This window comes from Syzygium oleosum, unplaced genomic scaffold (genome assembly GCF_021117445.2).
Source record: "Syzygium oleosum isolate NSW1041296 unplaced genomic scaffold, Sole_v2.1 Sole_v2.52, whole genome shotgun sequence".
Lineage (NCBI taxonomy): Eukaryota > Viridiplantae > Streptophyta > Magnoliopsida > Myrtales > Myrtaceae > Syzygium > Syzygium oleosum.
Window position 1 is genome coordinate 1218690 of NW_026607536.1, and position 24195 is coordinate 1242884.

A 24195-nucleotide genomic window follows, 5' to 3' on the forward strand; every position below is an offset into this window, starting at 1 on the left:
GGCCGTCGAGGAATGTCAAATATGCTTCTCAATAAATGAATTCCAAGGACGGTGTACTTACAAATAAAAGGGGATCCATATGGTGTAGGATTACATTTTTGCAGACGATGGATTCCTATGGTGGAGACCCCTCAGTCTGATAGGAACTGATATATTTTATCTTACTCACATTTCAATAGAGCTGGCAAAAAGGCTCTGCTCTATCAGGCATGCATCAGCTTTGCCAAGTTATGCAGTTCCTCCATACTCCATCTCCACAAGACAGCCTCCCAGCAGTTCGACCTGACTGTAAAAACAACATCAATGATCAAGCCTTGCCCCATTGAATGAGATTGATAATCTTGATCTAGATGGGTTGGTTGAAACACCATGTTAGATACTGCATAACATGGGAAAACAAATCTCAAAGGACGAAAATGTAGAACAAACTTGGCGTAACAGCTTAAAAAAGAATTTCTACTCATTATCTAAAGCAAAGTATTCCCAGAAAGAACAGGATTGAATTATGGAAACAGGATCTGATTATGGAAAAAAGCAGATATTCCTGGCTACTTACTTCATTTGAGAACTGCAATTTGCTTCCTCATGAAAAAGAAGAACAGAAATCGACCAAGGACATGATATGGCTTTTCAGAATCGAGCCAGTTTATGGCATTTAGATGGAGCGCAACTGAAGATGGTTTCAAAATAAGTCCACTGACATCCATATTATTTTGGCTAAGGCGCGTAAAAATATAAGAGGTAGAGCCTTACTCTACCAAAAAATTAAATACTCCTAGATAAATGTTGTATTGGCTATAATGTGGAGACTTCCTTCCTCCATCTTTTCTAATTATTAGCACTTTTTGTAATGCTGGGATACTCCTAAGATGCTGTAATTCATCAGCTTTATAATACTGGCATTTTATGCAAAAAAAAAATGAGAAAGAATCGAGCTGGTTTTTGACATTCCTCGAAGCTCTTCAAAGCAAGAAAAGATAGAGGAAGAGTGTGGACAGGCAGACGCAATAAGCAGATGCACGCACAGAATGTACAATGTCCAACTGAAAACGATGAGTTAAGCTACAAAAGAAGACTAAGAACTAGAGCTCAGTTCAGCGACTAATTTGGTGCCTCAAACCTATCTATAACCCGATACGCGCTCGGATTAGCACAGGCGTCACAAATCAAACAAAAGACTGAAGAAAATCACGAACAAGAAATGAGAATCTCTCCTCCATTCAACTGCTCCGTAACTGTGTGTTGGTATGCTTGTTGGCCGAGAGAAATCAACAGCAAAAGTCGCCACGAAACCGAGCCCAGTCGGGTGGAGACGCATCAAAAAAGGTCGATTTCCGATCTTCTCATACTCATTAACGACCCGTTTTCTTCGTAATCCATCTCAACGAAAGAAACAAAGAAGAAGATGTGGAAGAAGGAAAACCAGTAGATGATTAGGAACAAATCCTGGACGAAGGTAAATGATGTTAAGAGATCGCAGAAACAAGACGGTCAGGTTCATGCGCTCTTACCCTTTGGTGAAGAGAGGCCATTTCAGCGATCTCCTTGGCGCACTGAAACACACCCTCCACTTTAAATGCAAAGAAGAAGACGAAGCTTGATCGCCTGCTGCACTTTCGTCGAAAGTGGGGAAGCTGTACACTCTTTATAGTGAAGAGTGGTCGCGTGGAGAAAGCGAGCCTCGGGAGACGGAAGAAAATATCAGAGCAACATTCCATATAATTTAATCAGATCTTTCTAGGACGGCTCCGATTCCCTGCCCATGGAATTACTTGAATTCTGTGCGATCGCCAATCAGATCAGTCCATTTCCAGGGGTCAGTTTAGCATATATCCATGGCACTAGCGGTTTCTTGTTCTTTGTAGCTCGCTCGAGTGATCATGAAAAAGCACATGAACATGGCTATGTTTAGCTGAGGATTTCAAGATAATTAGTACCTAGTACCTCTCTATTACATCTCTCAATTACAAGAGAAAAGGAATATATATATGTGCAATAATTTGATTCAAAATAAGAAACTTATTTCTAAAAAACCTACTCTAATTAGGAAATCTATTCAAAACAGGAAACCTAATTGAATTAGAAAATTCTCATTTTTCGAGCTCAAACTATAAGAGCTCTTTAGCGGCTCAGGGAGCGGGATCCCCATGCTGTCTAGTCGCTGGGAGAATGAACCACCCTCCAATAAAGTAATGCACTGATAAATAAATAAAGCGTCGAGCTTTTTCTAGTCATCCTTTGACTGAGACACTCCCTATTTTGTGTTTTGATGATAGTAACCCTTTGGGTGGCCCACCACTTTAGTGACAACTCTCACTCGTTTTGTTTTGTTTTTCTTTTTCTTTTTTTCTGGTCCCACTTTCCTTCTTCTTCTAATTTCTCTCCTCTCTCTTGCAAGTAATCTTGCGGGTCTCACATTCATCACAATTCTTTCACAATTCAAGACGTTGTGTTGCTTCTCTTATGTTCAAGTTTACAATCCCATGAAATCCCATAGGCTTGCATTCACAGTAATAAAGATTGAATGCATGAAGACAAGGTAAACATACAGTGGCAACCCAACAAGTCCCACAAAAAGATTATCCTCCATGTTGTGGCCAGCCCCCACCTTGGGTTGTCAAGTTCTCGAGATGGACATTCAGCCGACACATCGTTAGCCTATCCCAAGGTGATGTGTTGGACATGTCTGGCAAGTTCGTGGGCCAAAACAATCATCACGCCGCCCACGCTAGGCAACCATCCTGTTGACACCTAAATTTTGACGTATCATTTAGTCGTAATTTGTATAGAAAATTAGGGATTAAATTTTTAACCCCTAAACAAAAATATCTAGGTTGCATAACATATAGTTTAAATTCATTTTAGATTAATTGCATTTAATTGACCTAGATTAGTGTTATATATACATCATTAGGTTAGGATTTTAGGGGGCTCTCATAATTTTTCAGATCGGATTTTTAGAGAGACACGAGAGAATTTTAAGAGAAAAAGAGAGAAGAGAGAAAAGAGAGGAATCTCTGGTTCGTAGGAATAAAACATATCTCCCTATGTTTTATTTAGGTTTCTAATCAACCTACCATAAATTGGCTTAGAATCTCTGGTTCGTAGGAATAAAACATATCTCCCTATGTTTTATTTAGGTTTCTAATCAACCTACCATAAATTGATTAGTGGCGACTCCGAGCATAAAAACTTTTGCATGTTAAAAACTTAAACCCTAAGTTGCGAATTGGTAGGGCTTGGGAGGGCCCGAGTTAGGGCTTAGTCTTAACAATCCATTAGCACGAGAGGAATTTTAGGTCGCGACACATCCAATGGCTGAGTTGACGAGGCCGAGCACATCCTTGGACTCCAAAGGGACACTTCGAGGGGTACCAATCGACCCGATTCAGCTCTGAAATGCAATGGCCGGGCGACACAGGTGGCGGTGTGAACAGTGGGGGCAAAGGTGGACCGCAACTTGTCCTTGATGAAGTCAAATAAGTTGATGCTCTTGAGGAGCCAAACTAGGGATTTCAACCCCACCCGGTGGCTGTGGAAAGAGGATGCTCATGATGGTAGAATGAGCATGAAAAATTTCATGGACAGTTCCTGGAAGCCTCTCACTAGAAAGATGAAGGTTCCATCAGGAGTTCTTAGCCCTTGCACGTTTATATGCTTAATTGAAACTCTTTGACTTGAACTCAAATTCATGAACAGAAAGACGAGATCAGAGACATCAAAAGCATGTAAAGAAAGAATTGTCTCTAACAGAGAAAGAGAAGTAATAACAAAAGGAAGATGGGATCCGCAAGGAAAGAAAAAGAAGAAACAAAACAAAAAAGTGAGAATGGTAACTGAAGTGGTTACATATACAAGGGTTAGTAAGGTCAAAACATAAAATAAATGAGTGTCTAAGTCAAAAGAGGAGTGAAAAAATATAAATGAATGAATGAAAGGACACATTGGTACTGTTTTATCAATCAATGCATGATTAACGATAAATTGGACAAATGTGTTTACAGTTGATTTCCTGTTTTATACAAACCTCCTATTGTAGCAATCACGTTGTCCTCCTTGAATTATTTACTGGAGGTTCTATAAGTATACAGATTGGAAAATTTTATTGACGAGTGACCTTATTGATTTTGCCACGTGTCACGCCCCAAACCCCATCGAGCTCGCGACATCCTGCTCCGATCGAAATATTGCGACGTCCTAGGAATATCGCCGACCAAACCCAAATATCAGAAACGCATGCGGAAGCGAACACAAAACCCCTGACTATAAAAGACGACTACAGGACAGTCAAAGAACAACAACCATTCATTTATATATACAACGCTATTACACCACGCATACAAACAGAGTATTACAGCAAACTTAACAGACAAGCATTCGAACCACCGACATAACAAAAAGGTCAGATGGCCCGGTTAACTTAGCTTCCCTATAGGTCGACCTATTCTGCACAACCCCTAAAATACCCTAGGGGGAAACTACCGGTCGCCATCTTCCATTCTGTGCTTGAGTCTTCGGGCTTATGCTCCGGAGGATCACCTACAGCTCCATTAGGCACCATGGGCAGCTCTTCAAAATTCCAAAAAGAGGAGACGAGCCTCCTGGGTCTAAGGTTGGGGGTCTGAAATTATGGATTATACAACTATGAGACGAATCTCAATAAGTGTACAATCCCAAACCCCACGTAGGCACTCACGTACCGCCAGACGAAACACACATAACACCCAACGATCAATCATGCTCACAAACACATGCACTCTTACCTGGAACCCATCATGCACGTCCCTGCATGTTAGATAACATTACAGTCCACATTCCATAGTAATACAACACAGCCGCGCGCGTGCCTCGATTATAATGTAAAACCCACTTGTGCACGTCCTATACCATGCCTAGTAGTTTTTATCCTATAATCGAACACTACGCTACGCAATACCAACCACACTCGCACGCAAACTCACGCCATGCGTTAATTCCCCCACGTCTGCCAATTCCAACTCATTCTCAACTTTTCCACCACTACCGTGCCCGCGTAAAACGCATCAGGCCAACGGTCTTCTGACCTCGTCAGGCATCGACACCCCGTCGGGCCGGGCATCGTCACCTCGTCAGGGATGGCATCGTCCCGCGTAAACGAACACGCCTCAGGACGGAATCCTACACTCAACTTCCCTTCTACCGCGCCCGCGTAAAACGCATCAGGCCAACGGTCTTTTGACCTCGTCAGGCATCGACACCCCGTCGGGCCGGGCATCGTCACCTCGTCAGGGACGGCATCGTCCCGCGTAAACGAACACGCCTCAGGACGGACCTTTTCCAACCAATCCTACATTCCCGTACCTTCGTTCCACACTCTCCACACGTACCACATGTACTCACGGCCATACCCAATCTCACATTCCACATACACTTCGCAAATATACATTCTCACCACACAAGCACCAAACAAACACCCATACTTGACACGCGAACTCATTGTGCAATCGCACTACCACACCACCACATCTCACGGCCACACACACGAGGCACACGGCCAAACAACAATCAGCCTAGAACATATTCTAAACCAGCCAACATCCACAATTCGCACAACCACATACACAATTCGATTCAAGGCATATTCCTACCAATCAATCGCACAATTTAGCCACAATCAATCCATAACACCTCAGCCCTATCTCAGCCCTATCCGAACCTACCAAACCACAGATTTTCAACCACTAAATCAGTCCATAACAACCCGAACATCCAGCCTTGATCTACGCCCAAAACAGCCACATAAACCCCCTAAACCGAGCCCTAAACGAGCCTAGCAATACCCGAAGTCCTAGACGACATTTGGGGAGGTCACTTACCTAAGAAAAACAGGGCAAACTGGCCGGACAGGGGCTAGAACAGCCGGACCAGCAGCAGCAGCAGCGTCGCTGGCGACCAGGCGGGCGTGCGGCTGCTCCTCCGTGGACGGGCGGCTGGAGGGCGGCTCACGGGCGGTTGGGGGCGGCGTCCTGGTCGTACAGGACAGGGGAGGGCGACCAGAGGTGGCTCGGCGGTGGCTGGGTTGATCGGAACAGGAAAACAGAGAGAGAGGGAGACGAGCGGTGGTGAGGCGCGGCTGACGAAGGAAGGGCAGCGGCGGCGGACGGCTGGCCGGGGGCGACCAGGCGGCTGGGCAGACTAGTGGCCGGCCAAGGGGCTCACGCACGGGGGAGGGGAGAGAGAAAGACCGATCGGTGGGGAGGGGGGGTGAGGAGAGAGAGCGTGAGAGTGAAAGTGAGAGAGAAAGAGAGAGAAAAACTAATTTTATAATCTAACCCCAATAATTGCCTCCCGGAAATTACCAAAATACCCTTCTCACTACCCTCCGATCTAACGGCCACGATTCAATCTCATCCAAAATTTGACGGCCCACGATCGTTCTTGCCCAAAAAGTCAAAGGGCATTCTTGTCCTTCAATTTTCGGCCACACTGGGTATTTCTCAGTCCCCCAACTTAATCCAGTCCTAAAAATTCGTTCGCGGTCCCAGGGGCAAAACGGTCATTTTTCCGGTCCCGGACCGAAATTCATTTTTTTGCAGAAATGGGTGGCCCCAAGGTTGGCCAAGCCAAAAACGTCATCGGCCGCTCAAAATTGTCACTTTTAAAATTCTCGATTCCCGAGCCCGAATTCCAAGAAATGACTAAAATCGAACAATCGCAACTTTAGCTTATCTCTGGCTAACGGGTGGCTCATTGGAATTATGCGCTCTCGACTCGTGACCGACACTAAGTCCAATCACGTTTAAGTTTACTCGTACCAAGGCGACCTCGATTGTCATGTAATTGTGAAGGTCTGTCGCTAGTTCCCTTCGGACACGATCAATCAATTAGATCGGTCTCGGTTGGCTCAAAACATTCCCTCATCAATCCTTATGGTCGAAGGTCGAACCAAGGTCGAGTTATTTGGTCGTGCGAACTCAGTCCCGTAATGGCCTTACCCCTAAGGTTAGCATCCCGTGAATGCGCATTTCCGGGTGAGATCTCACTATAAGTGCATTGGCCAAAATATTCATTTCTTAAATCCCGGGAAAAAGATCGAAAATTGAGACTGTTACACCATGTAAACTCTAATTTGGTGCTCCCAAGCAAGTGGTGATATAACATGCGTGCACATTTTATTAGAAGTCTCTTTCCATGAGGCCACCTTCTAAGTTGTCATTAAATTTATGTAGATACCCAATTAAATAGATACAAAATGCTTCGCTGTTTTTGGCTTTCTGCCTCTCATTTGTATTTGTTTAATGTTGTTGTGGTGGGTACTACTTTAATTCTTCTGGAGCTTACAACAAGGGCAAGGTGAACAATTTTTCCTTGCTTTCCATTAATTAACATTATTTACTTTTTTTTCCATCAAAACTGTGCAATAATCTTTGTCATCATTCATGGATTATCTCTGTTATAACTCATTATATAAATTAACTTTAGTGTCTGCAAATGAATCGTATCATTGGATGCTAGTGATGGACTTTATAATTGTTTCTAGATGTGATCTCTACCGACTAAATCATTTTTGTATTAAATACCTTTTATTGAAATTCGTGATTGACTTTTTCTGCTACTTAATTTAATTTGATCTGTCAATCTATGATAGCAGGATACCACGATGATCATGATAAGTCCGAAACGGTTGCAACTAGTACTCTATAGGGTAATTATTTCCTTCTTACGAGGTTTTAAGCAAAGTCATGAGTACATCACATGTAATGGGTATATGACTTCAAAAAATGTGTACAAAAAGAGATGGCGTTTTTTCTTGTCTTTAATTTGAGTTGTCCTTCTCTGATCTCTAATGGTTCATTAGTTCATCAGATCAAAAGCATTCGGAGTGAACCCCTTTGATACCTTGCTTTCTTGGTTGCTCATCAGCAATCTGCAGGTGATTCTTTGTCTGTCGTCCAAGGTAATTTGCGTGAGATCTCTAAGAAATATTGTAGTAGCAGCAGCAAATGCTAGTCATAGTATGGGATTAAACGAAGCAATTTAGTTATTAGTAAAGCCGAAGTCAACGTGGGTACTACTATGAAAAACTTGGACGGGGTTATGCAATAAAAAGACCACTTGTCATATAAGAATTGTATTGAAAGATACGTCTTTCCATGAAGAAGAAGATTTCTTTCGCTTAGATCTGTGTATCTGCTAACTGCTGAGGTCGCTCTTGTGTGGTATTGCGTTGATGTATGATCAGTTAAACAAGGGAGAGAATTTGGGAAAATTGTCAAAAAAGTCCTAAACCTATTGTACGGCGGCCAATTCAGTCCTAAACCTTTTTAATTCTTACCTTTTTTGTACTTCTAACCAATTTTGGCCGGTCGGTGCTGACGTGGCCGCCGGCCAGCGCCGGCCGTCCGGCCAACGCTTACGTGATAATTTTTTATTATTTTTTTCAATTTTTTTAATCTTTTTTAATCTTTTTTTTTTTCTGATTTCTTCCTCTGAGCGGTCCGGCGACCGGAGGCTAGCGAGGTCAACCTCGCCGGCCTCGCCCAGCAGAGGCGAGGCCGACCTCGCCGTCGCCTAGGTCAACCTCGCCGTCGTGACCCAGGCGACGGCGAGGTCGGCCTCTCCGCTGCTGGGGGAGGCGAGGCCCAGCAGAGGCGAGGCCGACCTCGCCGACGCCTGGGTCGCGACGGCGAGGTCGGCCTCGCCGCTACTGGGCGAGGCGAGGCCGACCTCGCCGATGCCTGGGTCGCGACGGTGAGGTCGGTCTCGCCGCTACTAGGTGAGGCGAGGCCGACCTCGCCAACGCCTGGGTCGCGACGGCGAGGTCGGCCTCGCCGCTATTGGGCGAGGCGAGGCAGACCTAGCCGATGCCTAGGTCGCGACGGCGAGGCCGACCTCACCGTCGCTTGGGTCGGGACGGCGAGGTCGACCTAGGCGACGGCGAGGCTCGACCTCGCCATCGCGAACCATGCGACGGCGAGGTCGGCCTCGCCTCTGCTGGGCGAGGCCGGCGAGGTCGACCTCGCCGGCCCTCCCCTCTGGCCGGCCGCCGGTCGCAGGACCGGCCAGAGGAAGAAATTAGAAAAAAAAAAGATTTAAAAAGATTTAAAAATTGAAAAAAAAATAATAAAAAATTGCCACGTCAGCGCCGGCCTGCCAAAATTGGCCGGAAGGACTGAATTGGTAAGAATTAAAAAGGTTTAGGACTGAATTTGCAAACTTAAAAGGTTTAGGATTGAATTGGCCGCCGTACAATAGGTTTAAGACTTTTTTGACAATTTTCCCGAGAGAATTTAGTAGAGGTTAGCAAGAGAAAGTGTGCAGATCAATATGGGGAGAGGAAAGATTGTGATCCAAAAGATAGACAGCTCGGCTATCAGGCAAGTGACCTTCTCAAAGAGAAGAAATGGGCTGCTCAAGAAGGCCAAGGAGCTCTCCATTCTTTGTGACGCCGTGGTTGGGGTCATCGTCTTCTCTTGCACCGGCAAGCTCCATGAATTCGCCAGCTCTTGGTCTCTCTCTCTCTCTCTCTCTCTCTCTCTCTCTCTCTCTCTCTAATCGTACAGCTTTATCAGTTCCTCCATCATCCATGGAGCCCTTATTCTGCTGTAAGGATTGCGGATCATTTCATATCTGCTATTGCCTATGATTCCACTTCTCTAGTATACTAAAATCTGTATTTCAAATTAAATCCTACTGAATCAGCATGAGGTCCACAATCGACCGGTAGACTAAATCCAAAAAAAGTCATAATGGAGAGAAGAATCCCGTCGAAGAACTCAAGGTAATTAAGTGTGTCGTGGCCATATTCCTTGTCTGTTTTCCAGATAGATCTATGGTTCGTCCTTGTTCTCTTAAGGTTCCCTTTTAAGATTTACTTAGGTGAACCTGTGAATTCTATCTGATCTAGCCATGAAAAGAATAAGTAGCCGTGCTCTCTTCCGTGAACATGAAAAATGTGGGTTGCAAGGAACCATTTCAAACCGGTTATCTAGCTCAATGAACCAATGCTACCCAGAATCATATATATGCACATAAGTTTTAGATGTATACTTCCCCAGATATTCTTAAGAAGGATGATTGGTTACTTTGGTTGCTTCAAAATGGAGGCTTAACTTAACAGTTCTGATCATTATGCTAGCTTTGGCAAGAGGAGGTCGCATGTTTAAGGCAGCAACTACTCGACAAACAGGATCACCGAAAGTGAATCCAAATTTCAACCAGGAACTCAATCTTCCTAAGATGAAATGGGCTAGGTTTTGGTTCGAAACTAAGTCTGTACGTTCTATGATTTCGGTTACTATGTACCTGCAAAGATATTTCTATAGATTCCCAAATAAAATTTGCAGGACATGATATAGGCATAATGACATATCCTTGTTATATAAATACGTAGGCATCTGATGGGCGAAGAACTTTCCACCCTAAGCATCGAAAACTTTCAAAATTTGGAAAAGCAATTTGAGAAGACCTTGAAGGGTGTCCGGATGAGAAAGGTATAAGTACGCATTGTTGAAATTTCATGATAAACTAGCATGTGACCCGTGCTATGCACGGGCTACTATGTACTAAGACTTGGTTAAAACCACATTTTGTTCTACCTTTTATCGAAACATGAGCTTTGGAAAAGCATGTCGCTTGTCGTACAGCAATAGGACCATCAAGACAACAAAGTGTCTGCAAATAAGTAGTAAAGTAATGATACACCAATTATATGACAATCAACCATACCTTACATAGAACCTACATAAATTATCATCTCAAGCTTTTTCAAATTTATTCACGTAAGTGTGATAACGCATGAACTGTTAGTTTCTTTTTTTTTGTTTTTTTTAATTAATGTATTACTTTGATCCCACCTTGATCATTCATTCAATTATTGCATCAAAGAAACAATTACTCACTTACTACTTATTCCTAACTAATATTCAGGAGGTTGCATCTATTTCTCCCCTTAATGTTTCAAAACTTCATCAAAAAGAAAAGTTCGATATCGAGGACTTGGGTCTTAGAATCTATAATTACTTTCAATTGAATCGTTTTGGTAAAAACTTTAGCTAGAAAGTTAGTGTTATTATTTTACCTTTTCCCTACTAAGTTGTCATTGACTTCTCCAAGGAGCACCACAGTACATGTAGTTAACTAGACAAGCATGTCACAAGACAAGTACTTTCTCTTCTTGTGTGGTAACTCGACCCTAACATTCTGATTTTTGCCCCACCACAGGATCAGGTTTTGAATGAAGAAATAGAAGAGATCTATAAAAAGGTTCTCTATCTGTTCATCTTGTTGATAACTGCCCAATAATGGAGGAAAAAAGTCATATAGGTTCACAGCGTTTTGGATGCAGCATGATACGCGGATTGGATCATAGTAGAGAAAATATATATTATTATACATTTTTAAGTGTTATGAAATTGGATGGGGTTCTCATTATTTCTTGATGCGTAAATAACTTGGTTTATAAAAATAGGGAAATTTTAGGTCCTCTCGGAGCGTAAGCCTATCTACTCAAATCAATCGCCGTATTATGAATTTTTTTGTTCTTCCCATAATGTTTTCCTTGCAGCGGTTGACATGGGTGATAGGCAACCCCGCAAAATATATAAAAAAATCTAGGAATCTCTCACTATGATGTGCTAGGATACTAATTTCTCAACCCTAATCAAATTCTTTTGGTTCTCATTCGAAGTTATGTGAACTCTTTCATGCTGATATCTAGTGACATTGTAGGGACACGATCATGAGAATTTGGATTTTAATTGGAAAATAATGAATATTATTCATTATGGTCTACTTTTTCTTCAAACTTGTTTACTTAAAGTGGGATAAAATAAACAAAAGGCAAATGCTCCCTAATTTCTTTAGTAGTTACATCCTGTTTATATCTCGAACAAAAGACAATAACATCATATTATGATTTGCATCATAGGCATCGAATGCAAGTGAATCCAGCGAAGTTATAAGTACGGAAGTTCCATACAATTTGTGCATTCAAGTCATTCACCCTCTGAAGTAAGTGAAGCAGCACAGATCGACATGGAGCTAAGGTATGATCAGTAATACAATAAATTTCAACTTCTCATCTCGCAGCTCGAACCAAATTCTAGTTAAAATGACCATTTACATGTGATGTCTTTCGACAGGTTGCAACTACATTACGGATTAAACTGGCTTAATACATGCATGTTGAGGAAGACCACACTGTTGATAATTCTCTGCATTGTTGTTGCGCGCTGCTTGGAGAAGCTCTTGAGAAACTTGTTCATACTAACCTTACTCATTCTGATCACTTGTGTGAAGTGGATATAATCGAATATATTGATTACTTATCAAATAGAGCTTGTTGCAAAGCTTGGTGCGAACGGCGTTTCAAACTATAGTACTTCTCATTGAATTGACTACGTCATAATTAATGATCTAATCTAGATGCATATACAATGAGCTTAAGATGTTGCTCAATTATATCTTAGAGACTAATTTATTGTCCTCACCTAGTTTCTTTTTTAGATAAGTGTGATCCCACCCACTCTTTATGACAGAGACGGACATCGAATTTAGGTGAAGGGGATAAGTAGATTGAGGCGGCTGCGATTAGAAGTTCACGACAAAATTTCTTTATGCCAAAATTACGTAGTAGATGGACAGCGGGCGAATATTCCTGTACTACTCCTTGTTGGTCCCGAGGGATAGAGGAGGCTTGGTTAGTTGAAAGATGAAGGTGCCATTGCTTTTTAAAGGTAAGAACAGGTTGAGAAAATGTCCCAACCAAATGTTCAAGTACCAGGGTTACGACACTAAAGTAACCTATGCCATACTCCTAGAAAAAGCTCGAACAAACTTCAAAAAAAGGGTTTGTGTAAGCGAAACCGTCACAGGTAAATAGGTAGAGGATACCTGAGGACGTGAGATGGCTCTCTCTCTGAAGAATCACAATCCTTCTTAGGTAGTTCCGATCTGCAAGAAAGGTGTAATAATTTGGGCATTGTATCAGAGAGATAGCTGTTCATACACTAATAAATGATGTATAGATTCTTGAGTAAAGAGGAGCTAGTGGTGGTATTGCCCGGACCTCGAGTGAACAGAAAGTTAGATCTACATCGAATCCCAGCTAAATGGCCCCAATTATCCTCCTGAGAAGAGGTTTGGTTTCAACCCCGATTCGAACAGGAGAAGCACATTGTGCTAATTTGCCTTGGATGATCCACATCTCAAGGTTAGGCACTAAACAACCCATATGCTCCCATTTTAATAAAAGTTTTGGCTAGAAGAATACAAATACTATAATGTGCCTCTACATGAGTGTCTGGTAACCACATAAATAAGGGTCAAACCACATGCTCCCCCGCTTGTGTGGGCTCCCATCAATTCCTTTGAGTTTTATTCTTGCAAATGTACTCCTCAGGCTCATAATTTTTAAAGCGGTGAAATGAGGTCACCACCATCTCCTAGATCTGTTGTTGCTTTGTGAGGCACGTATACGATAAAACTTATTAAGAGTCGCCACTTTTTAAAAAAGAGATGTCCACTGTAGTTGATTACTTTGATATGAGTTTCTTAAGGAACCAAAAAAGCGAGCAGCTGTAACTATTTTTACATGTCTATGCTCGTCTATGGCAAATAAGTAATGAACGTCCTTTCTAAGTCTTGGATGGAACTAACAATTCACATAGTCAAACGGATAAAGTGGCATCCACAAAATTGAAAATCATTCGACGGTTTAAAAACACAACATGATTACCTTGATGAAATAGGCAACAATGGATAACAATATATGTCCAACTTATAATATCAAAAAAGTGAGAGATCCGATTATATCTAGGATGACATGTTTTTTTTATGCAACATATCATCTCAACATCAACTTAGTGGCAATTTATGGTAAGCACAGATCTAACCCAGAAAATATTTAGTGATTTTCCGGCAAAGCTAGGGTTCATCCACGATGCAGAAGCGACATGAATTGTATGAAAGATCATTCAAAATAAGTGAATCCCCAAATGTGAACACAAATCAGATATGAGATATTAAAATCGAACCCCGAGTGTGAACACGATATATAATATTCCCGACAGTATAAAGAGTCCACTCTGACCGGGGAATTGTATGTGCCAGTTTTGTGTTCTTGGTGCGCTGCCACATTGTACGAACTGTCAAAAGTGTCTGCTCCAATTTGACTTGAACATGCTTGCACAGTTTGGTTACATCAATTAATTTTTTGAAGTAGCAGAAAGATATGCAGGTGCTTACTCTAATTTCCTCTGCACGTTTTGCTTCTCGAGGGAAACGAAAGTTCAGTGAGATAAAAGAAGCGATTACAACACCTTGGTATGGACCCAAAACTGGAAAAAAAAAATTAAGGATTGATCTGCATAGATCAAGTAAATCATTAGATGAAAAACAACTTGCTGAAGAATGATAGCATGGTTTTATTCTATGCAATGTTATGCCCAATCCTCGATGAAATTCTAGTCTTACTGAATTCATCACGTTTAATGATGTACCAGTAGGTATCACGTGATCCAACGAGTAGATAACACCATTAGATCATCCAATGATTGACCATCACCCTACCAAACCTTTTACTTCAACGGGTTTCACTTTGTCATGTGGAAGTTTCAAAAAATTCATATTGCATAATAGAGTGAGTAGATTCTAAAAGAGCCTTCGCCTAATTTTCGAATGCATAGTAAGGCTCTATTTGTTTCGCTGAAAATGAATAATTTGAAAATTTTTTTTCTAAAAATGATGTTTTGTATTGCTTATAAAAATAGATGAACGAAAAATATTATTATCATCTACGAAAATATTTAGACATAAATTGTTATTAATGATGAAGTCATATTCATTAATAAATTATTTCAAACAATACAAGCGATTATTTTGAAGAAAATATTTTCCAAAAAATCAATCGTTTTTTGCAAAATAAACGGAGCCTAAAGTATGAATTTTTTCTTTGCTAGTGAATTTTAATAAGTATTCATAAGCGTCAAATAGTTGTTAGTGCGATAAAAAAGGACCTGCGAATTTTTTTTAGGTAACTTGTTGGTAACTTATCAACAATTTTATGAAATTACCAACCTTTTTATAATTTGCAAAACTCACTAGTGCTTTAGATGAATTAACTCTTATATGAAATTAACAACCTAAGTTAGAGCGGCTTCATAAATTTCGTCAAAATAAGTTACCAACCTAACTTGGGTTACAAATAATTTCCTTTTACCATGGTTTTTTGGACATTTACCAATTCTTTTAGAAATCTATCGGTACGAATCACTTTTTTTGGTACAAAAGATTAGACTCCTCCATTTTTCATATATATTAAATAGTTATATGTTATCAGAGTGAGGTTTTGGAAGGAAAACGAATAACCGGAATACTTCAAGGTTCTTCAAAACTTTCAACATTTAAAACATTTATCCTGGTTGAAGCATCTGAATTAAAACATTTATAAACTTAGTTTATTCTTACTTTCAAGAGAATAATCCCAGTCTGACCTAATGCATAGAGTTTTTAAGACCTCAACCTCGTAAGTTGTCTTTAAATGAAAGTTTTGATTGGAAACTCTTGCGCGGCCAGATTCTTATCTGTTTGCACAAGTTAAAGACAATGTTTTGCACATCCGGAATTGGGGGAAGTATATGCCTTTTTTTTGTTAAGTGCTTTCATTTTCCTTAAGATAGCTCATTCCAATATTCTATATTTTAAACTAGATAGACCTCAACAGAGAAGAGGAGGCAAAAGAAATCTACCATGAATCTCACTATGTCTTGATGTGTAGTAAATAAACGATCGAAGTTGTGATTGATGTTGGTTTTCGTTGGAACATGCATAGTTGTTGACACCTAAATTTCGACCGACCATTTAATAATAATTTGCATAGAAAATTAGGGATTAAATTTTAACCCCTAAACAAAAATATTAAAATTGCATAGCATATAGTTTAAGTTCATATAGGTTAGTTGCATTCCACATCGGACCGGCGGTGGCGAGAAAGCTGAAAATTCATCGTGTAAACCGAGCTCGAGCACTCAGCTCACTCAAGGGATTGGGGGCCAAAATTCACAGGTCTGAAAGGCTTTGGTTGTTTTAATTTGAGCTTAAATCAGCCCGAATTAATTTAGCCAATTTGCAATTAAAATTAAATTAAATGATAAAGCCTAAGTCTAAGCCCATTAGGACTAGGAAGCCCGGTTAATTAACCTAGGGTTGCGATATAAATATGTGGTTATGCGTCATAATCAATGGAGCTCTCATAATTTCCAGAACACGATTTTTGAGAGCACGAGAGGCACACGAGAGCGAGAGCAAGGAGGGAGAGAGAGAGAGAGGGCTGATCGTTGCCGCCGCCATCCGACGTGCCCCACCGCTGTTCCCGCGCCTGGCCCGCCGCTGCTCCCGCTGTCATCACCAACCTGAACAAACGCTTGCACTCTGTACCGTCACTGGTTCCTGCTGCACCTGCCACCGAGAGCTGCTCATCCAGGACGTCCAGCGAATCCAATGAACGTCAAAGTAGTCGTCGCGAGCTCTTGCGTCTCTGACCTCCCGGTTCCAGGCGATCCCAGTTTGTTGACGATTTCTCTTGCGACCAACAAGTTTGTTTGACTTCCCTGTTGTCCCCGCAACCTCGGTCCGTCCCACACCGCCGCACAATCAGTGACCGAAAGTTGATAGAAGAGAAGAGGACAAAAGTCAAGTGGTGGATTGAAGATTAAAATAAAAAAGGGTTCAAAGTGGGAGAACCTCAAGAGCATTCCATCGACACGTAGATCTGTTGAATTTCTCTCGTGCACTCCATCTCTTTCATGGACCTTCCCAGCGAAAGAAATAAATAGAAAGTAAAAAGAGTTGGATTGGAAAAGAGTGATCAGTCCCCGACGTGCTCAACCGAGTTAATCTTGATACTAGAAACTCGACGAAACAATTTTGTGCTTTTGGTGGTTTTTCTTGCAGATTCTTAGGTGCTCCCTACGGTCTGTTGACAGTCACTTACATCGCCGCTACTCTTCACCATCGGCCAATGAAAGCTTCACGCCAAGGCCGAGCATCGCCTCATTATCCCACCGTCCTCGCCGTCGAGTACCACTATCACCAATTCCCGTGATTCGCGAGCATCACCGCAAATTGAGCCGGAAACCGCTGCGAGCTGAGTCTACGCCGCCGTCCCACTTGCAGTCGACCGTCCCGTGATCCGCAAACCCGATCCGGCATCAAGCTCGAATTTGGAAGTTATCCATAAATTAGGTAAGAAACTTTATCCGATATCGTTTCAAATATTTAAATTCCTAATTCGAGTGATTTTGTTGTTTTTGGTTGGTTAGTAGATATATTTGAATGATGCATGGCATATTCGCAAGATTCCAAAAAATACACTAAGTTAGGAAATTCCTAACTTAACAACGTGTCGGGACGACTATCCGATCTCAATCATGAGATACGATACTCGGTGGCACGGAAAATCTTTATCCTGTCCATAACAATTTGGATACGATAATAGATTTTATTTTGTTTCCAAATTCAAACGAATAGCCTTCCATCAATATCCATAACCACATGGATATGATCACCGGTTTATATCGTTTCCCTAATTCAAAGATAATAAAACAAATCTTGCGGATCGCGTGGATTGATTTTGATCGCGGTGGTTATCTGTCTGTTTGATTTATTTCTTTTAAAAAGAAAATTCCAAAAAAAGATTAGTTAGGATTTGAATTGATTTTATATGAAGATAATGATGCATGTTTATGATAGGTTTAGAATAACTTTTTTTGAATAAGTCGATAGGATAACTTTTTAATTTAAATTAGGAATTAGAGTAATTTATTTCCTAGTTTAATTTACATATTATCCTGATCTCGACGGTTCATTTTAGGGTAATTCTTGATTTCGAATTTTCATAAAAATACCAAAAAGAAGCCACTTTAGGATAGATTAAATTATCTTTTTTTTAGAATAGATTGCATGTTAATTTAGGCATTTTTTTTAATCCCGAATTTCATTGAAAAAATACCAAAAATAAATCATTTGTCCGTCATTAATTAGGTCACGTCGTCGCATGACATATAGTTTGCATGTTAGGCTGCATTAATCGCGTGTTAATTTTTGCACGTCATTACATATAGGTTAGCTTTCATTTAAATAAGTGAAAATCCAAAAAATATTGAGTGAATTGCTTGTTAATTAGAAATCATATTAGGATTGATGATGTGATTTTCTAGCTAACAATGCAGATACTTACGTTGCTTCGAGGTAAGTAATTCTCCAAATCTTGCAATTTATTTAATGTTTTGATTATTGGGTGTTACTTTGGTGGTTTGCGCACCCGCATGATCACCTCACATGCTAGTGACTAAGTTAAAACGGATCCAGACTGCATGCATAAACATTTTTTGAAAAGAAAAGGTATCGAAAGGGTGTTAGACTAGATCTAACGTAACCAAGTCCCCGAGCTTAGAATCTCTGGTTCGTAGGAATAAAACATATCTCTTTATGTTTTATTTAGATTTCTAATCGACCTACCATAAATAGATTAGTGGCGACTCCAAGCATGAAAACTTTTGCATGTTAAAAAACTTAAACCCTAAGTTGCGAATTTGTAGGGCTTGGGAGTGCCTGAGTTAAGCTTAGACTTAATAATCCATTAGCCTGAGAGAAATTTTAGGTCGCGACAATAGTTAAAATTAAATATAAACGTAGCGGAAAGATATAACCATACATGTATCTCCAAAGGCGTTGTTCGTGTGTTTCAATAAAAAATCGAAAGACAATAGGAGGTTAAACGGATTACCTCTCGTAGTGTGTCCAAAACGATTTCCGTTCGGATGTTCTTCAGTTCGAGCCCCACAACCGTCGGACCTCTAGTTTAGACACACCACCAATCTCACGACGAACAAAAGGAAGAACTTGCGGGTAATCACCAATAGAATTGTGCTAGCAATCTTGTGCCGACAATTCTCCGCGATCTCGATATTTCAGTCATGGCGTCGGAAGAGAGAAAACGTAATTTTTAACTCTCATGAACACATGATAATTGCATACACACTTTTTCAACATACTGCAACTGTTGTTGATCGCGCTTTTAATATGGTGATCAGCAACCGTTGCTGATCGCATGCATGATCAACAACCATTGCTGATCATGTGTGACATGCACACGGTCAGCAACCGTTTGCTGACCGTGTGCCCTCCCCTTTTTTTTTTATTAAAACGAACACGGACAGTGTCACGCCCCGAACCCCAACGGGCTCGCGACACCCCTTCCACGGTCGTATTGAAAGCGACGTCCCAGGACGCGTCGCCGACCCAAACGAACTACGCAAGCGGAAGCAAAATAAAACAACCCAGACAACTAACAAGATGACAAAAGGATAGCACGAAACAATAATTTCATAAAGCAGTCATTAATACAAAACAGTAATCCAGGCTACCAATTTAAAAACCACAATTTTCAAAAGGGGGTGGTGGTTTACAAGCCTATCTCCTCTACAAAAATATACTCAAAAGACAGGGTAAATTGATCTATCCTTCAATCCCTGTAGTACTCTGGCGGCATCTTCAAGTCGATCACGGTCGCGGATCTGAAAGTGGTTATATAATAACCATGAGAACGAGTCTCAATAAGCAACCCCCTATACCCCACGTAGGCCAATGCGTACCCAGACAAGTCGTACATGCAATCTACATCTACCCCATAACATATAAAATAAAATCGCATCCTTATACTTACCTCACCATCGAACCCATGCTAACACTGCACGTTAGTCATAACATGGTAATGCAGTAATAGTAACTAAATAGCACATCGCAATTGCTCAAACGCCAACCACACTTGCACGCAATTCATCTTACTAATTCGACCACACATTCAACCAGCCAATTCCATCACACGCTCAACCAGCCAATTCAATCACACTCAACCGGACATTTCAATCACACTCAAATCGCATGCGTGGCCGAACATCTTTCTCACGACCCGCGCCACTGCGCCTCAGGTCCATTCTCACTGCCCGCGCCACTGCGCCTCAGGCCCACTTGGCACACCGGCCATTCATGCTTTCACACGGACCGCCGTCAACACGTCCCAAGTCCGTAGCCCTCCGATCAATCCGGGCTCAATTTCCAATGACCGACGTAAATACGTCCCGGTCCAACACACCTCTAACGGGCCACCGTCAACACGTCTCAAGCCCGCATCCATTTGGCACACCGGCCATTCATGCCTTCACACGGACCGCCGTCAACACGTCCCAAGTCCGTAGCCCTCCGATCAATCCGGGCTTATAATCGACAGGCATGCACACGCCATTCAATTCAATCAATTTCACGCCAATTACATCAAACGATCCATATTCACAATTCGCCACGTCAATCCACAAACCCGACGTTCAAGTCGGCCACGTACGATCACCCAAATCATGCACATCATTTTATCCAATCCAATTAGCACAATCATATCATAATATAATTAAATTAAATCACGCTCTAACCGTTCTAAACCCGAGACAAGTCATAAAATACCCAAAGTACTAGGTAGGGTTTAGGAAGTCACTTACTTCAATTTGGCTCGGGAAAAACCCGCACGGGCTCAAAAACGGGCCGGATGAACAGTGCCGAATGAACAGTAACGGGCCCTAATGAAACAGTGTTCGGAATGAACAGTAATGGGCCCCGGATGAACAGTACTCGGAATGAACAGTGACGCCCCTCCCCCCCTCGGCTGAACCGTACGAGCAAGGGCGCGGGCTCGGCCACGGCTCGGGGCACTCTCGGGCTGGCTGGGCAGGGTCGCCGGGGCTAGGTGGTGGTAGACGGGGCAGCGACGGCGGCCCGGTACGGCGCGCGCGGCTGCTGATTTCGAGGCGGCGCGGGAGAGCCCAAAACAGGGGAGGCGTCGGGGAGGAAGAAAAACAGAGGAAGAAAGGTGGTGGCGGCCAAGGGGGGAAGCGGCAGGTCGGCGGAGGTGGCTGAGGGGAGAGACTGGGTGGCGGAGGCGGAGCGGCAGCGGCCGGAACGGTGGCTCGCGGCAGCGACGAAGCTGGGAGCCGAAACAGGGGAAGGCGTCGGGGAAGAGAGAAACAGGGGAGAGGAAGTGCGCGGCGGCGGAGGTGGCACGGCGGCGTCTCGGGTGGCCGGGCGACGGAGGACGAGCCGGCGGACGGTGGCAACGCCGGACCACGCGCGGCGCGCAGCTGACAAGGCTGGCTGCTCGCGTGCAGCGTGGACAGGCGGCGAGCGAGCGGACAAGGCCGACGAGCGGCGGTCGCGGGCGACGAGCGGCGGCGCGGCTCGGTCGGGCGGCAGCGCGACGGCAATGACGCGACGAGGGTGGAGGCAAGCTCGGTCGGCGTCGGGCTGGTGCGAGCGAAGCAAAAACGATCGAGCGACGAAGGAGGAGGAAGAAGAAGAAGAAAGAAGGAAGAAGAAAAAGAAAAAGGAAGAGAGAGAAGGAGAAGGGATGGGTCTGACACAGGGGAGAAGGGATAGACGTGCGCAGGGGGAGGTGACCGGGAGAGAGAGAGAGAGAGAGAGAGAGAGAGAGAGAGAGAGAGAAAACAATAAAAAAATTTAACTTCAATCAAATATTAAATGCGATCCGATGACCCAAATTCAAAATCGAAAGCGATCTACCGGTCCAAAATAAGCCTCGCATATAAAAAAGGGACAAAGGCCGAATTAATTAAATCAAACTATATCGAGGGAGGTCTACTAGTCCAAATTCGCACCCGGTCAAAATCTCCCCTTTTTTCATTATTCCTGACAATCTCAACGCTGGCTACGATAATATTGACACCGTCCAATTTATTTCGTCCTGAAACTCCCGAAAATCGACTGTCAAGTTCGGGGTCTAAATAACGGCCAAATTCGATCGAGCGCGATTCTAGCGAAATCTCAATTTTAAAACAATAACCGAGAGTGATCAGTTCCCGGGCGAGATTTTACTATAAGCACACTGACGAATTACACGTTTTATAAATCCCAACTATGGGCCGAAATTCGGAATGTCACAACTCTTCCCCCCTTACAAAAATTTCGTCCTCGAAATTTACAATCCAACCCAACTATTCAAACAAATGGGGGTACTGGTGTCGCATCAACTCTTCACTTTCCCACGTCGCACCTTCGGTTCCATGGTGTTCCCAAATCACTTTAACCATCGGAATTGTCTTGTTCCTCAACACTCGCTCCATTCTGTCCTCGATCCGAACTGGCTTTTCCACGTACGACACTCTGTCGTCCACGTCTATTTCCTCGTAGTTCAGCACGTGGGTCGGGTCCGGTTCATACTTTCTTAACATTGACACGTGGAAGACGTTATGAACTTGCGACAAATTCGGCGGCAAGGCGAGACGATATGCTAACATCCCAATCCTTTCCAAAATCTCGAATGGGCCTATATACCTTGGACTTAGTTTCCCTTTCTTGCCAAATCGAGATAGTCCTCTCATCGGCGAGACCTTAAGAAACACATGGTCGCCAACTCGAAACTCCAACGGTCTACGCCTTCGGTCTGCGTAACTTTTCTGACGGCTACGAGCTGTTCTTAGCCTTTCCCGGATAATCTTTACTGTTTCTACCGACTGTTGAACCAACTCTGGACCCGTTATACTTCTTTCCCCCACTTCATCCCAACACAACGGTGTTCTACACGCTCTGCCATAAAGTGCTTCAAACGGCGCCATCCCAATACTCTGCTGAAAGCTGTTATTATAGGCGAATCGACTAAATGCAACTTCCTCCCAATCACCTTTAAAATCCAAAACACATGCTCGCAGATGTCTTCCAATGTCTCGAATCGTCCTTTCAGACTGGCCGTCCGTCTGAGGATGATAGGCCGTACTGAATTGCAACTTAGTCCCCATGGCCAATTGCAGACTTTTCCAAAAATTCGCAGTAAACCGGGGATCACGGTCCGAAGTGATCGATACCGGTACTCCATGCAATCGGACTACCTGCCGTACATATAAATCTGCGCATTTTTCTAGCTCAAAATCCATTCGCACTGCCAGGAAGTGCGCTGACTTGGTCAATCTGTCCACTATCACCCAAATAGAGTCGTGTCCCCTCTGGCTTCTTGGCAATCCCGTTACAAAATCCATCGTAATATGCTCCCATTTCCATTCTGGGATTTCCAACGGTTGCAACATTCCACCAGGTTTACAATGCTGTGCCTTCACTTGTTGGCACGTCAAACACTTGGCTACATCCACCTTCATTCCATTCCACCAATAATGCTGTCGAAGGTTCTGGTACATTTTCGTGCTGCCCGGATGAATGCTATAATTGCTCCTATGAGCTTCCGATAAAATCTCTTCCTTAAGCTCCAAATCATCTGGCACGCACAACCGTCCTCGAAACTTAAGAATTCCGTCCTCGGACGCTTGGAAGTCCGGTTTCCTCTTAGTGCCATCCATCTCCGAATTTTCGAATCTCGTGGTCCGTAGATCGTAACGCCTTAATCTTGGTTTGCACTTCCGGTTCAATCCTTAACGTTGCCACCAAACCTGGAGGCGTCCTACCTCGAACTTAAACTCGAGTCTCGCGCTTCTTCCAATAAAATCCACTCTTTGACTATTAATTGCGCGATGCTCGATTTCCGGCTTAAGGCATCCGCTACCCGGTTGGCTTTTCCGGGATTATACAAAATATCACAGTCATAGTCCTTCAAAAGCTCCATCCAACGCCTTTGCCTCATATTCAATTCTTTCTGCGAAAATAAATACTTGAGGCTCTGATGGTCCGTATAAATTTGGAACCTTTCTCCATATAAATAGTGCCTCCAAATCTTAAGTGCGAAAACAATTGCTGCCAATTCCAAGTCGTGAGTTGGGTAGTTCATCTCATGAGGCCTTAACTGACGCGATGCATAAGCAACCACCCTTCCATGTTGCATTAGCACGCATCCCAATCCCTTGAGCGAAGCATCGCTATAAATCTCATATCCTCCCGGTCCTGAAGGGATCGTTAGCACTGGCGCAGTCGTCAATCTCTGCTTCAACTCCTGAAAGCTCACTTCGCACTTCTCCGTCCATTCAAACTTAGTCTCCTTCTTAAGCAACCTTGTCAATGGAGTGGCTATTGCTGAGAATCTTTCCACAAATCGTCTATAGTAACCTGCCAGTCCTAAGAAGCTTCGAACCTCAGTAACCGTCGTCGGTCTCGGCCAATCCATCACTGCTTCAATCTTTGCCGGATCCACGGAGATTCCTTCTCCGGAAA

At 42.9% G+C, this 24195-nt stretch overlaps 1 protein-coding gene, 2 long non-coding RNA genes and 1 pseudogene across 3 annotated transcripts in view; 3 read left to right on the top strand and 1 right to left on the bottom strand.

The window, feature by feature from the left end:
* The window catches only part of LOC115662947 (MADS-box transcription factor 23-like), a 46415-nt gene that overhangs the window by 4563 nt on the left and 17657 nt on the right, over positions 1–24195 (top strand). The gene's annotated exons all lie outside the window — the stretch shown is intronic.
* On the bottom strand, positions 14–1680 carry LOC130136838 (uncharacterized). Its single transcript, XR_008815550.1, has 2 exons — positions 1512–1680; positions 14–379 (listed from the first exon to the last, which is right to left on the bottom strand). It is a non-coding gene; the product is annotated as an uncharacterized LOC130136838 (long non-coding RNA).
* On the top strand, positions 9307–10478 carry LOC115668563 (agamous-like MADS-box protein AGL16; annotated as a pseudogene).
* LOC130136840 (uncharacterized) lies at positions 16322–17330 on the top strand. Its single transcript, XR_008815552.1, has 2 exons — positions 16322–16543; positions 16933–17330. It is a non-coding gene; the product is annotated as an uncharacterized LOC130136840 (long non-coding RNA).